General features: G+C 37.4%; 1 long non-coding RNA gene across 3 annotated transcripts in view; it reads right to left on the bottom strand.

The window, feature by feature from the left end:
• LOC124247141 (uncharacterized) overlaps positions 1–13,336 on the bottom strand; it is a 55,077-nt gene extending 41,741 nt beyond the window's left edge. For all 3 annotated transcript variants that reach the window (XR_006890668.1, XR_006890667.1, XR_006890666.1), the window contains exon 1: positions 13,288–13,336. This is a non-coding gene — a long non-coding RNA (uncharacterized LOC124247141). The remainder of the gene's footprint in view (positions 1–13,287) is intronic.
• Between the last annotated feature and the right edge of the window lie 377 nt (positions 13,337–13,713).

The following is a 13,713-nucleotide window of genomic DNA, read 5'->3' as shown; positions in this document are numbered from 1 at the left end:
TACAAATTAAATATAAACCCACACAGACACCAATACCAAGTAAAAGATAATTAACCTTGGTGAGCCGCATCAGATACTTTGCTTCCCAACATCCCTTTAATTTCTGTCCTTATTTCAGAAAGAAGAAAACAGATGTTTGGAGAGATTCAGAAATCTGTTAAAGATAAAGCTGTTAATAATTTGTACCCATGTCTGCCTCATTCCAAAGTCTTTTCTCTTCTTTCTGCATCACAATCTCTGCCTTGTAAAACTACGAGAGAGATACACTACCTCCTGGATGCTCTGTTCTGGTAGAGGTACTAACTTGCATTCATACAGCATCCCATTATTTGGCTGTCTCTTGGGGTTTCAGAAGCTTGCTCTTCCTTTGTCCAATTCACAGTATTTATGTCTGCACTATGAAAATCTTATAAAATTTTTCCCCATTTGTGGAAATTTTGAGGATTTTAACACCTACATTTCATTTAATGTAGATGGGATCATGGCATGTGATTACAAAATGTTAAAAAGAAGAGGAGTTTCTTTGGGTTTACTCATCATTTTCCTGTAGAATTTTTCCCCCAGAAATTCAGCAGTAGAACCTAGTCTTTCTTTGAGAGGTGCCCATTGCCCATTTAGTATTTGTTCTTTACCAAGGAACATCCATTAAGTGTAATAAGAAGGAGACTAACTGTCCTCTATGAAAAGATTCTGGAGAAGGTATCACTGATTATTTAGGTTCATATTTTTAAAGGCAACAACTTATGCCATTTGAAGCAAAATTGTAGTGAAAAATTTTCATTTTGTTATCTTCTTAAAATTCAGGAGAGGTAAAGACAACCACTAAAAACAGAGTCAAACTCATCAATGCGTATAGCTATGGCTTAAAATTCTAATGAAAACAGTTTTTGTCATGTTGGGTAAGCTAATATTAATCTTATAAATGTTCTTGATCTAAGTCTAAATAAAAATAAAGGGCTCCTAGAAAAAACCCACCCAGCATTAATAGCTCTTCTAAAACATTTTTAATTTTTTCCATCTGGTCACTTCCAAGAAAAACTATTCAGGATTTCCAAGTAATGAAGAATCAAACTAGGTAAGTTCTACTCACAGAATTTTAGAAAGACTACCAGAGGGAATAAAAAATACTCTTAAATTTCAGACACTAGTTTTTCTCCACCAACTCTGGCACATTTCATGACGTTATAACTGAGGTCATGCAAGTAGATGGTCTACCAAAATGAATGATCACAATGGCTATGCAACATCTCTAGCTTTTTATGACAATCTTGGCCAAAGTCAGGTTAAACGTCAATAAGAAAGACTAGTATTTTTGAATGGCTATTTTTCAATCATATCGAGACACTGCTACCTTGACAAGCACAAATGTCCAAGCACTAAATTATTTCCCTTCTCATTTATACTCTTCAGAGAATTAAAGACATTTGTTTAACTAAGAGAAAGAATACTCCTTGATTTTCTATTATAACCTCAAATGTTGGGAATAAACAACCAAAAAGAAATGTTCATCCAAATATCTGATGGAATTCCCTGTGTCCAAAACTGTCACCCTCTTCCACCCATACAGGCAACTGATGTCATTGTTGTCACAACTAACAGGCTTTCAGGGAGAGATGAAGCCAGAGGTCTCTTCTTCACAACCAGGGAATCACCACAGTTCCCAGTCTAGTTTAGCTGCAATTGCTTAGGGTAACGGCTACTCACAGAGTTTCATAGAGAGGAAGACAACTGTAGGGTTCAGTGGAGTCATCCCAGATGTTACTAAGCCCCCCTCTTTCTCTGACTCTTTTCTAGTGACTTGTTTTCTACTCACTTCAATCAGGTCAAATCTATAGAGCATATTTTGACCTTCCAGGGAATTTAGGCCATCTACAGCATCGCTAAAGGATTATTATCCCCTTGCTTTGTACATTCCTAGAGTTAAATAAAATATTAGCCTTCTCTTTATTGATATATATTGTGTTCTACAGTTCCACTTCTCCAGGTCTCTACTTTGTCCTTTTTATTTCATGCAGACTCACTGCTCTCCCACATCTTGGTTGGGACTGCAAGTAGGAATCTGGCAATCATTAGCAGAAATTCACAGTGCAGGGAGAAATAAAAAGGTGGCCAAATCTCCCCAGTGGATGATTCCTAATTCTCTTCAAAGGTATTGACTGACATACAAAGTTGTTACAGGAACATCCCTGACCCCACACAATCTTTTCCTGAAGCATGAGGGGGTTTACTGAAATGGTACTATGCTATTGTAAATTAATTTTAAAGAGGGTCCCAGGAACTGATACATGCACACACAGTGACCAATCCAAAGATTCAATCTAGGATCACAGGATCTGGAATGAAAAAATTCTGCATGGGCTTCAGAGGATATAGCTCTATATTTGTCACTATCTCTACTCCCTTATTTCTGTCCCTCTGGTTATTAAACTTGCCCATGGAGACTCTTCCAAGAGTCCCCTAAATTTTGTCAGAACAAAAGCCACCATGATAATAGTCAAAACTGAATTCTCAACATGTACTTACTTAAATGTGATTATTTTGGTTAAAACATTTTTCTCCAAAGTAGTATTTTTTAAAAATAGTACACTTTATTTTTTTACAGCAGTTTTAGATTCTCAGCAAAATTGAAAGGAGAGTACGAGTTCCCATATACCTCCTGTCCTCACACAAGCACAGCCTCTCCCACTGTCAACATCCTCCACCAGAGTGGTACATTTGTTACAATTGATGAACCTACACTGACATATCATTATCACCCAAAGTCCATAGTTTACATTAGGGTTCACTCTTGGTGCTGTACATTTTATCGATTTTGACAAATGTACAATAACACATACCTGCCATTGTAGTATCGTATGGAATAGTTTCCATGCCCTAACAATTTTGGTTAAATTTTTATTGATTCATTTAGTTAGTTTTATTCAAGTCTCTTTCTCCTATGTGTTAAACCCTGTATGAGACCCTAGGAATCTTCAAAACAACATATATTTTAAAAATTCAATAGTTTTTCTTTTAGCTTTTCTCTCTTTTCTTGCATCTTACTAGAAACAGCAAGAAGAAAACAGGTGGCACTTTCAATACCCTGGTTGAAAATATTCTTAGCTAGATCTTCAAGAAACTGAGATAAGGGTTTGTTGTTTTAGGCTTCTAAGTTTTGCAGTAATTTATCACACAGCGATATATAACTAAAACATACATTAATATCAACAGTGGGACATTGCCAGAATACAACCCAAAATTTGGGAGTGGCTTTGGAACTAGGAGCGGGCTTTAAGAAAAGTGTTGGTGACAGCCGGAGCACCTAGAAGAAACTGTCTGTAGAAGCCTTGTGCTCATTCATAAACCTTCAGGCGAAGACTGGCAGGTAAATGAGATAAATATTATTGGAAACCGGAGGAACAGAGGAAGAAGGATCTTTGTTATATCGTGGCAGAAAGTTGAGTAACACTGTTGCCTGAAGATAAGTGGAAAATAGAAAATGTAGCCAATGAACTAGGTATCAATAAAGACCCATATACTATTCCTTTAAATAAATAATGTATATATTAATTGTTGTTGTTACATAGTACAAAGAATCTTTATGTCTAATAGGAAGACAAAAGGACAGTTTCTGTGGTATATTTTCTTATCCTTCAAAATATTTATTGGCTCACAGTGAGGTGTCCCTCTCTGAGGAAGAGTTTTCCATGTCCATCCTATTGAACTCTGACTTAGGTATGTGACTTGCTTTAGTCAATGAAATAGGAGTGGCATGGAGCACTGCCAAGCAGAAGTTTTAAGAGCTAGTACATGGTTCACCATTTTTATTTCTCCTGTGGTGAAATATCTCAAGAGCTACTCCATCAATCAGCGTCCTGGAATGAAAAGATTTAAAACCAACAGCAGTGGACATATATTGTGAACAGGAAATAAACCTTTGAAGTTACGAGCCACTGTCATTTTTTACTGATTTATAAATTAGACTTGTCTGATTGATACAGCTTCAGACAAGAGCTAGCATTGAAAGATGAGGAAGACTCTGACCCATGGACCAGTGGAAGAGGGCACTACACACAGATGGTATGGCAGATGCAGGGGCATGGTGGTGTGAGAGAGCACAGGAAGATTGTGGAGGTCTAAAATGTAATGCGGAAATTGGGTAGAGAGGGAGCTAAGAAGAAAGGAGTAAATTAGATCAACGGGGTCATTTATTCCATGTTAAGAAAATTTGCCCACCTGTCATGATAAGGAGTCATTGAATTATGAGGGGAGAAACAATATGCCCACACTTTTTGCTAAAAAGTTAACAATGACAGAATTATAGAAGATGAAGTTAAGTGGCATGAAATACAGGAAAGGAGGCCAGTGTAATAGTTTAAGGAAAATACGTTGTACACATAATCGAGAAATGGGAGGCAGTGAAGAGATATGAGAGATAGTAAAGGGAAAAAAAGCCAGAGAATTTAGTGATTAGGTTGACGTGTTTGTGACATTGTTATAGGAACATGAAGAAAAATGTGTACTGCTTATGTTAGATTAGATTGTTATTCAGGAACAGTCACTGTATTCTTCCCCAATCTCTATGGGAGGAGTATATTTCTCTACCACGTTAGCATGTAATGTACAATAATAGGGGTGGAAATGACGGTGTGAAAGTTCAAAACCTAGACCTTGAGAGGTATCATTTGTTTTTTCTCATTCTCTTTGGGACCTTCCATGCCCCTTCATCAGAATATTTCTCTTCCAGTCTACTGGTCCCAGAACATGAGAACACATGAAACAAACCTGTTCTGAATCTGTGGCTGGAGCCAAGTCCAGCTGATCCCAGCCAAGACCAGCAAAGTCCCCCCACCCCATCCAGCTGCCGTGCAGACACATAAATGAGAAATCAGTGCTTATAGTTGTATACCACTGAGTTCTTGTGGTTGTTTGCTAGTAAAAATTAATTGATACACCACTGGATTCAATTTTCTAAAAATCTGAAATATCAGTGAGCTACTATCCCCAACTCTATGTTTATTTTAAAAATAGTTGACCACAAGTTTCCAGTGAAAAATTCACCATCTTTTCTTTAAATAACAAAGGATCAATGGGGACCAGCCCTGTTGCCTAGTGGTTAAATTCAGCATACTCCACTTGGGCGGCCCAGGTTCAGTTCCTGCATGCGGACCTGGACCACTTGTCAGGGGACATGCTGTGCCGGTGACTCACATATAAAGTAGAGGAAGATTGGCACAGATGTTAGCTCAGGGTGAATCTCCAAGCCAAAAAAAAAAGAGGAAGATTAGCAACAGATGCTAGCTCAGGGTGAATCTTCCTCAGCAAATAAATGAAAAATGAAAAATCAATGGAAGAGAATTCTTTTTTTTTTTTGGAAGATTAGCCCTGAGCTCAGTGCTGCCAATCCTCCACTTTTTGCTGAGGAAGACTGGCCCTGAGCTAACATCCATGCCCATCTTCCTCTACTTTATATATGGGATGCCTACCATAGCATGGCATGCCAAGCGGTGCCATGTCCACACCCAGGATCTGAACTGCTGAACTCTGGGCCGCCAAAGTGGAACAAGCAAACTTAACCGCTGTGCCACCAGGCCGGCCCCTCGAAGAGAATTCTTAAATATTCTGTTTGATATCTTTCTATTTGGGAGGTTATTTTTAATAATTTATCCCTATATAACTACGAAGCAAGACCTATAGTTGTAGTTGTTCAAATTTTGTCTCAAATATGAAAATATGAATTTCTTTGTTATTGATTGAGCAAGTTGACTAGTTCTCACTAGAAGCAGGAGTGTAAAGCCATGTAAGAAGTAAATGTGTAAAAGTCAGCTTCACTGAGTCCTTAAGAGACCAGCTTAGGTTAATCAATTATATGTTTCTGGGGTATGGTCAAGGTCTTAATCCAAAATCCACTCAGCAAAGATCTTTTAAGTTTTTAACCTCCCATCCTTCTTAAATGCTATTGTTGGCTCTCTTCTTGATTGGAAATAATGCATGTAATATTTTTATTAGGGCATATAGTAGTAAATAAAAGAGTGATAATGCATAGGGCGAGAGTTTATTTGCAAACTTTCAAAAGCAGTTTACTTTAATACCCAAGGTATATGCAGATTATAGTCCAGATAATGAGCACATATAATAAACTGAAATAAAAATCATTGAAAGGTTTGCCAAGATACAATCTCTTGTTTGAATTAAACCTACTTCAAGAGATTGTAATTTTCTCTCTTTTATCAAATGACCAAAAACTGGATATAAACCTTGGTTTATTTCAGAAATATTTTATTTTGGTTTTATTATTTGACATAAGTGGACTGGGAAGAAAGCAAGATGAACCATTGTAGATTGTATCTGAGGTCTAAGGGAGTGATACTCAAGTGACTCAAAGGTTGCCAGAGAATGCTAATTGATTGGGATGAGCATAGTCTTTTTTAGATTGGTTGACACAAGATGTTGAGAAAACAGAATTGTCCAGAAAATGTAAGGAAGCCTCAGTTTGGTGCAAGCTGCTGTTTAGGAGTTACCCTAGAGTTTATGGACTGGCAGCATTACCAAATGTATTGGCCCCCTACTGCTTGGTTTCTTTGTGTCTGTTTTTAATTATGGAAGTAAGATAACATCACTAAAGGAAGATTACAAATAAAGTATAAGAGATCTTACCTTTTTAACCTCACCCCTATCTTCATTTTTGTGTGTCCTTTCCAGAATTTTAATGGAGCTGTTTATGAGTAATTATTAAATGCCCAGTAACACTTTCTCTGAATTCGCTCATGTAAGTCTCACAACAACAATAGCAAGTTTTATCTTCCTTTTAGAGAAAAGAGTTAGAATTTTAAATAACTTTCTCAAGATTACCAAACTACCAAGTCACAGAGGTGTGATTAGAAAGCTAGTTTGATTTCCTAGCCCAAACCTCTTAATAAGCATCTTACATGGTTGTAAACATAGTTGGAATACAATTTTGTGTCCTGCTTTTCCCACTTAACATGGAATCCTATTTTCCCACATGAGAACATAGTTTGCTACCATAGTTTTGGTAGCATAGTCTCCCTTAATATAGATATGCCTTAACTTCCTTAACCGTTCTCCTATCATGGGATGTTGGAGTGCTTCCAAATTATTATTTAGGGATTTTATAGTTTTATAGCTAATACCATAAGGACTATCTTAATGCATTTAGCTTTTACATAATTTAGAGGGTTTTTTCCCCTATAGTCTAAAACATTCAGAAAATTTTGGAGATTTTCTTTACATATGCAAAGTTTAAGTGAGACGTTTTCCATTGTTTCAGTTTTGGGTGGGATTTCAAAGCTGAAAAGTTGTGTAACAAATATCCCTACCTTCTAGAGAGAGATGTCTGATCATTTATACGTAACCTGCCAAGGGGGTTGCCGAAACCAGGTTCAGCTCCTCTTAGCCTATCATCTACCTTCCATTATATAACAGAAGTTAAGAATGCATTAGGAAGATTGACAAATAATCTTTTAGAACAATTGTCAATAAATTCAACACTTCTTTTCCCTTCCTTTATGCTTTCTCAACCAATCTCAAGACAAGTGAGAAAACTCAGATCTTGGTATGTGAGGAATTTGGAAAACAAAGAGGCTAGCTCTCACCTGAAAACTTTGAAGGCAAGAGGTTGGCTGGAAGTAATCCTAATGGTAGAACACAGAAAGAAAGTGGAGCCAGCGTGGACACTACAGAGGGCAGGAGCTGGTGTGGACACCACAGAAGTCAGGGAGGCATGAGTCACTTGGAGAGGATTTCATCACATGGTTTGCCTGTAAGGGCTGAGAGCCAATAAGAGTAAGAGGCTATAGAAAGATTACCACCAGAAGCTGGAGTTGGATAGATGTCATACATAGCCAGTCAGTTGGGGCATTGCCCAAGTCTGAATAGTATGTGCGTGGTTTTCACCGGGTTCTTTGAAGAACCCATAAAAATACTCTGAGGCAGAAAGACCTCAATAGTTATTAATCCCAGGCATGGACCTACACTTGCTCATCAAGCCATGCTGTGGTGGCGTCCCATATACAAAATAGAGGAAGATTGGCACAGATATTAGCTCAGCAACAATCTTCCTCAAGCAAAAAGTGGAAGATTGGCAAGAGATGTTAACTCAGGGTTGATCTTCCTTACCAAAAAAAAGAAAAAAAGAAAGATACAGGATTACATAATTAAGGATTTTTGTGTTCTGTTTTGTTTTGTTTCTTAAGCTTGAACTGGACTATTATACACCTGAGAATGAGTTTACCTGAAGTTTTTGTCCAAAGAGAAGGAAGGAAGATTCAACACAGAATTTTAACAAGCTATTATGGAAGAAAAATACAGTTATTTCATAATTTCACCCTGTGAAGCCGGCTCATTAAATCAACAAGTACCCAAAATTTCAAGTTGCGTTCCAAAACATTTTTACCAATTTACAATATTATCAGCAATGAAGGAAAATCAGTTCCATGATACACTTGCTAGCTTAAAAAATTCTCTTTTGATGTTTATTATTATTTAATATGTGAAATGTGACCTCAGTTTAATGATAATTTTATTACTAACATAATTAAGCTTTTTTCATTTGCATATCTATTATTTATATTTGCTCACTTATGAGTAGCTATAACATTGGCCAGTATGTCTATTAGTTAATTATTTTCTTATAAGTTTGCATGAGACATTCAGAAAAGAAACAAATCCATTCCCTTATTTGATGAAACTCTTGTGGTAATCTGTAGTTTGCCTTTCAATATAAAATTATTTTTTTACATTTGAAATTTTAAAAATGTATCGAAACTCCAATTGTCAACTTTTTCCTTTTAATTTCTCTCCTTTTTAAAATTTGGGGGAAAATGTCTTTTTTTCTTTGTCCTTTTGTCATGGAATTTCTAATGTTTAAATGTTTGACTGTTTCTCCCATCTGGAGTTTATTTGTATAAGGCTCAGATTCTGATACGCATGAGTTGAATGTAACAAGTTGGCTGGAAAAAACCTGCTGTTTGTATAGATATACCACTTTCAGAAATATTCATAATCTAGTTTAAAGCACAGCCATTGTTCTCACTCTCTAGTAAAGGCTGAAGAGACTTTCATAATAAATTTTCCTTACAAAAAGAATCCAAAGAGTTTCTCCCTTTATAAATATCAAGCTGCCTGAGCTTAGTTTTTTTTTTCTGTCACAGCCCCTTCCTATTAGAATTTACACACCATCCCTTGTCAGAGATGCAAACTGCTTACAGTTTGTTAATGTCCAAAAAGGCCATCACCTCTGAATCATTTTTTCCCCAAACATAAATCCTTGGGCCAACAAAGAAAAGTGGTATTTTTCCATCTCCATAATTCCTGTTATTTTAAGTCTATCCTTTAACCAAAGTGGCTTTGTGTTTCTTTTTCCTTGATAACTCACAGGTTCAAATGTAAAAATTTATTATTACAAGGAACAATTATGAGGTTCAAAGCATGCTGTGTGCATTCCATGCTTCTAGCTTCTGGTACTGATATATGGAATGAAATACTTGTGGTTGTCTACTCGCATGAAGTGGATGGGTTCCAACTGCTGGTGGTGAGAGGCTTAACGAATGTCTGCCTTCGTCAGACCCAATGGGGACCTAGCATCATGGGAGGTTGCCCAAGTGCCATATTACAGGCATCTCAAAAACAAACTTTTGACCATTAAGTTATTCATTCCAGTTCCTCTTCAACGTCAACAATGGCAACCACCAAAGTGGAGGAAATGGCTTTAATGATTTTCTTAGTTTGAACATTATTATAGATTTTAAGATTTCTTCCCCAAAACACAGCACTAGGAAAACCACTGGCCTCTTTTAACACCTTTGGGTTTTACTTCTTCAGTGCAGCATGGATAGCATTTGATATCTCCCTATTCATAAAGTCTTCCTTTTTTAATGAGATAGTATGTTTACATAGCAAAACAAAAAACAAAACACGACACACTTAATAACTGTTCAATTTTTCCTCACTGTCCCTCTCTACTTATCTATAAGACCAAGACATAGTAGTTTCCTTTGCTGTGCTTCTGTAGCACACTTATAATTTTATTATAGGAAAAAAATTGCATTTTAGTTATATATGTAATATGCTTGTCTTTCCTGGAATACTGAAAGCTTTTTGAGGACAAGAAATTACCCTGTTGATTTCCATTTGTTTGGCACAATGTCTGGTGAGTACTCAATAATGTACTTATGCAAATGAAAGACTTTTGATCTATGACACTTTGAACACCCCAAGATTTTTAAATCATTTGCATCAATATCATGCTATCAACAGTGCTTTTGCTGCTAAATGTTCGATACCTATCATTAGTGGTTCATGGATCCCTAAGCAACACCATATTAACATAGCGCAGTTGGCTTTTGGTACACCCATATACTGAATTCTATACCCTCTGATGTGACAGACTGCATATGCACACCCAAATCCATTACCTTTTCCCACTGGAAACACACAACAAGAATGTATTTCCCACCACCCTTTGCAATTAGATGTGTCTGTGTAACTTAATTCTGGCCAATAGAAAGTGGGCAAAAATGACGTTCACCTGTTTCTGGCTCAGTTCATAACAAAATCCCACAAGTGATCCTTGCTCTTTTTCCTCATCTGTTCCTGAAAGGAGAAGGATCTAAGAACTTTCAATAAGGTAGAACTACAATATGGGAGGAACTTGAGTCCTTGTAAAGTTGCCTGATCAAAAATAGGCACAACAGACCATGATAGGAGCTAGAAATAAATAATCATAATGCTAAGGCTCTAAGATTACAAGGTTGTTTTTATTTTACTACCTAATATTACCTTAACTAATTTCGAAATTGGTACTTTTAAGTTGGAGGCTAACATAGCACAAACCTAAAATCTGTGGCATTAGCTTACTGATCAGTCAGCAAGAAGTAGAGAAACTGATAGGTGAACCTGGAAAGATGTAGGTCCTGTCCGTGTTATTCTATGGCAAAATATATGGCAGAACTACTGATTACAGTAAATAGAAAGGCAGACCAGACCTCATGTGACTACTGAGTCTGTAGTTCTTGTTAAAAAAGGTTGATAAGAATGAAAGTAATAGTGTCTCTTTGCTACTATTGGCTACTCTTAGCAATATATAACAAGAAAGAGATGAGCACAGAGAAAAACCAGCTGGTTTTGAAGCAGAAATCAAGGTGGATATAGTAACCCAAGAGCAACAACTTTTAGGGTTGGAAAATCTGCTTTTTACCCCAGGTAATAAAGATAAATTGAAAAAGCTCCGAATGACAAAAATAAAATGATTCTTAGTAAAACACACACCCTCAAAACCCTAAGATAAAAATCTGTCACACCTATGATCTTCAAACATATTGTTTCTGATGGCTTTGAGTAGGCTGAGATTGGCTTGGAGGGGAGTGGATAAGGAAGCAGATAAATCAGAAATGAGAAATATCACCATGAAAACACTTCAAATATAGTTACTGGAACATGGAATTGACTAGAAACAAAAAGATTTAAAAGCACATCAATTTTGGAGAAAATTGTATCTCTAAAGATACCATGAGTGTGGACTAAAAAGACTGACTTCTTGAGCTTCAAGATTATTGCTGGGTCCCCTAACTTTCACCAGGACCAAGTATAGTCCCCAACACCCACTTCATTATGGCCATGGGGGATAGTGGACAAAGAAGGACCTCTCAGAGGAACCACGGAGAACAATGGAGAGGGGAGGTTTTAGAGAGCAGACTTCAGGACTAAATGAAGAATTTTCCCTACCATATGGACCTTCATAATATCTGTCCAGAAGAGTTTCAAAATTGCCATGGCCTGGTAATGGCTGTGTGTTTCTTGTTCTTTCCTTTTCCAAACAAGAGTTTAAAATATGGGTTTTCTGTCTATATATCACTATTGGATATTGAGAGTGTACGTGTATAAGTATATATGGTTCGTAGGTTCAAGGAACCTTCATCAGTCCTGATTTTCTGAAAGTCTGAACATAACCCAAGTATCTTGACTTTGAGCTTGATGCAATGACTAGTGATGACCTTGGATTTTCTCCTTTCAGGAAAGACAAGTGTGTTCCATGTGTAATAGGAGAATGAGACGGTTGTTTGGTGACTAGGGACAGACTGGGCAAGGGCTGAATAGTTCTTCATCAAATACATTTCCTTTCTTTCACAAGCACATAGATAGACTACATTTCCCAACTTCCTTTTTCTTAGGTATAGTTACATATCTGAGTACTGCCAATGGAATATGGGAGGAAACAATGTTCACTATTTCCAGGTCTGACCCATAAAATGACACACACAAGAGCCTTGCTGCCTTTCCCCACATGTGAACTGAATGGAGAAGACCATGAAACTCTGTAGGAGGGCATACCCAGAAGATGGAAGGAGCCTGGGTCCCTGAATAGTCACTTGGAAGACTGTCCCAGAAGAAACACCTGATGTGAGTAAGAAATAAGCTTTTATTTAGTTAAGACTTTGAGATTTGTTTTATTTTGTTACAGCCTGTGTTAGGTAGAATGATGATGCCCTCCAAAGATATCCATTTCCTAATCCATGGAACCTGTGAATATGCTAGGATATATGGCAGAGGAAAATTAAGGTTTCAGATGGAATTTAAATTGTTTGTCAGCTGACCTTAGTGACAAATAAAAATGGCAAGCAATAGGATATATTGGAGAATATGAGGAAGCCATTTGGTATAAACCTAATTTGGCCTGACCTTGTCTTTCCAAAAGGGCCTGACCTTGGCTGTTGAGCATGCATTGTATATCTGCTTTAGATATTCCCTATGGCAAGAACAAAGGCCCTTGAGATAAAGGTGCAACTTCCCTACCCCTCCCAACATGGCGTCTCCTTAAGGATTAAGCATCTTTCCTTAGGCTAGAAACTGATTGCTGCGCTCACCTGTGACTGCCCAGCTCGAGACAATAGACTTGCCTCCTGCTACACCCACCGAGATAGCAGACCCACTACCTGCTGTGTCCATCAAGTGCTGTGCCGACAGGGCAATCTTGTGACTATTGTGGGAGGGACATTTCAATCATGTGTGAAAGACCCTGTTTGGGGGTATATAACCACTCTGTGTACCCCACTTCTTCGGTGCCCTTTGTTCCTTTGGGAAAAAAGGCCCCGGGCCATGGTCCTCAGATTTCAGCTCAGAATAAACTCACCCAAATTTTCATTTATAGATTGGTTATGGATTATTTTCATCGACATTAGATAGATAATCTAGATTATGTGGGTAGGCCCAATGTAAGTACAAGAGTCCTTAAAAGCAGAAGGGAGGGGAGGAGAGGAAGTCAGAGTGATGCAATGTGGGGACTTGACTCACCGTTGCTGGCTTTGAGGATGGGGGACAGGGATACAAACCAAGGAATGCAGGTGGCTTCCAGAATCTGGAAAAGACAAGGAAATAGATTCTCCCCTGGAGTCTCTAGAAGGGAACACAGCCTTACCAACATCTTGATTTTAGCCCAGTGAAACCCATTTCAGACTTCTAATCTATAGAACTAGACAATAATAAGTTTGTGTTATTTAATTCACTAAATTTGTGGGAATTTGCTACAGCAGCAATAGAAAACTAATACACGGTCATTAATATTACATTATGAAGTTTAAATTAAATGGCATTTAAAAAATTTCTCATACATCTCTCACCCTATCAAAACCTACACTTAGATTGTTCATTCATGCAGTTAGTGCATAAATCTCTACCAGATGGAACTTCAGTCTGATCTAGAGAGTGGGAGAATTATTA

The sequence above is a fragment of the Equus quagga genome, chromosome 11 (genome assembly GCF_021613505.1).
Source record: "Equus quagga isolate Etosha38 chromosome 11, UCLA_HA_Equagga_1.0, whole genome shotgun sequence".
Classification (NCBI taxonomy): domain Eukaryota; kingdom Metazoa; phylum Chordata; class Mammalia; order Perissodactyla; family Equidae; genus Equus; species Equus quagga.
This window is presented reverse-complemented; position numbering and strand designations above follow the sequence as displayed.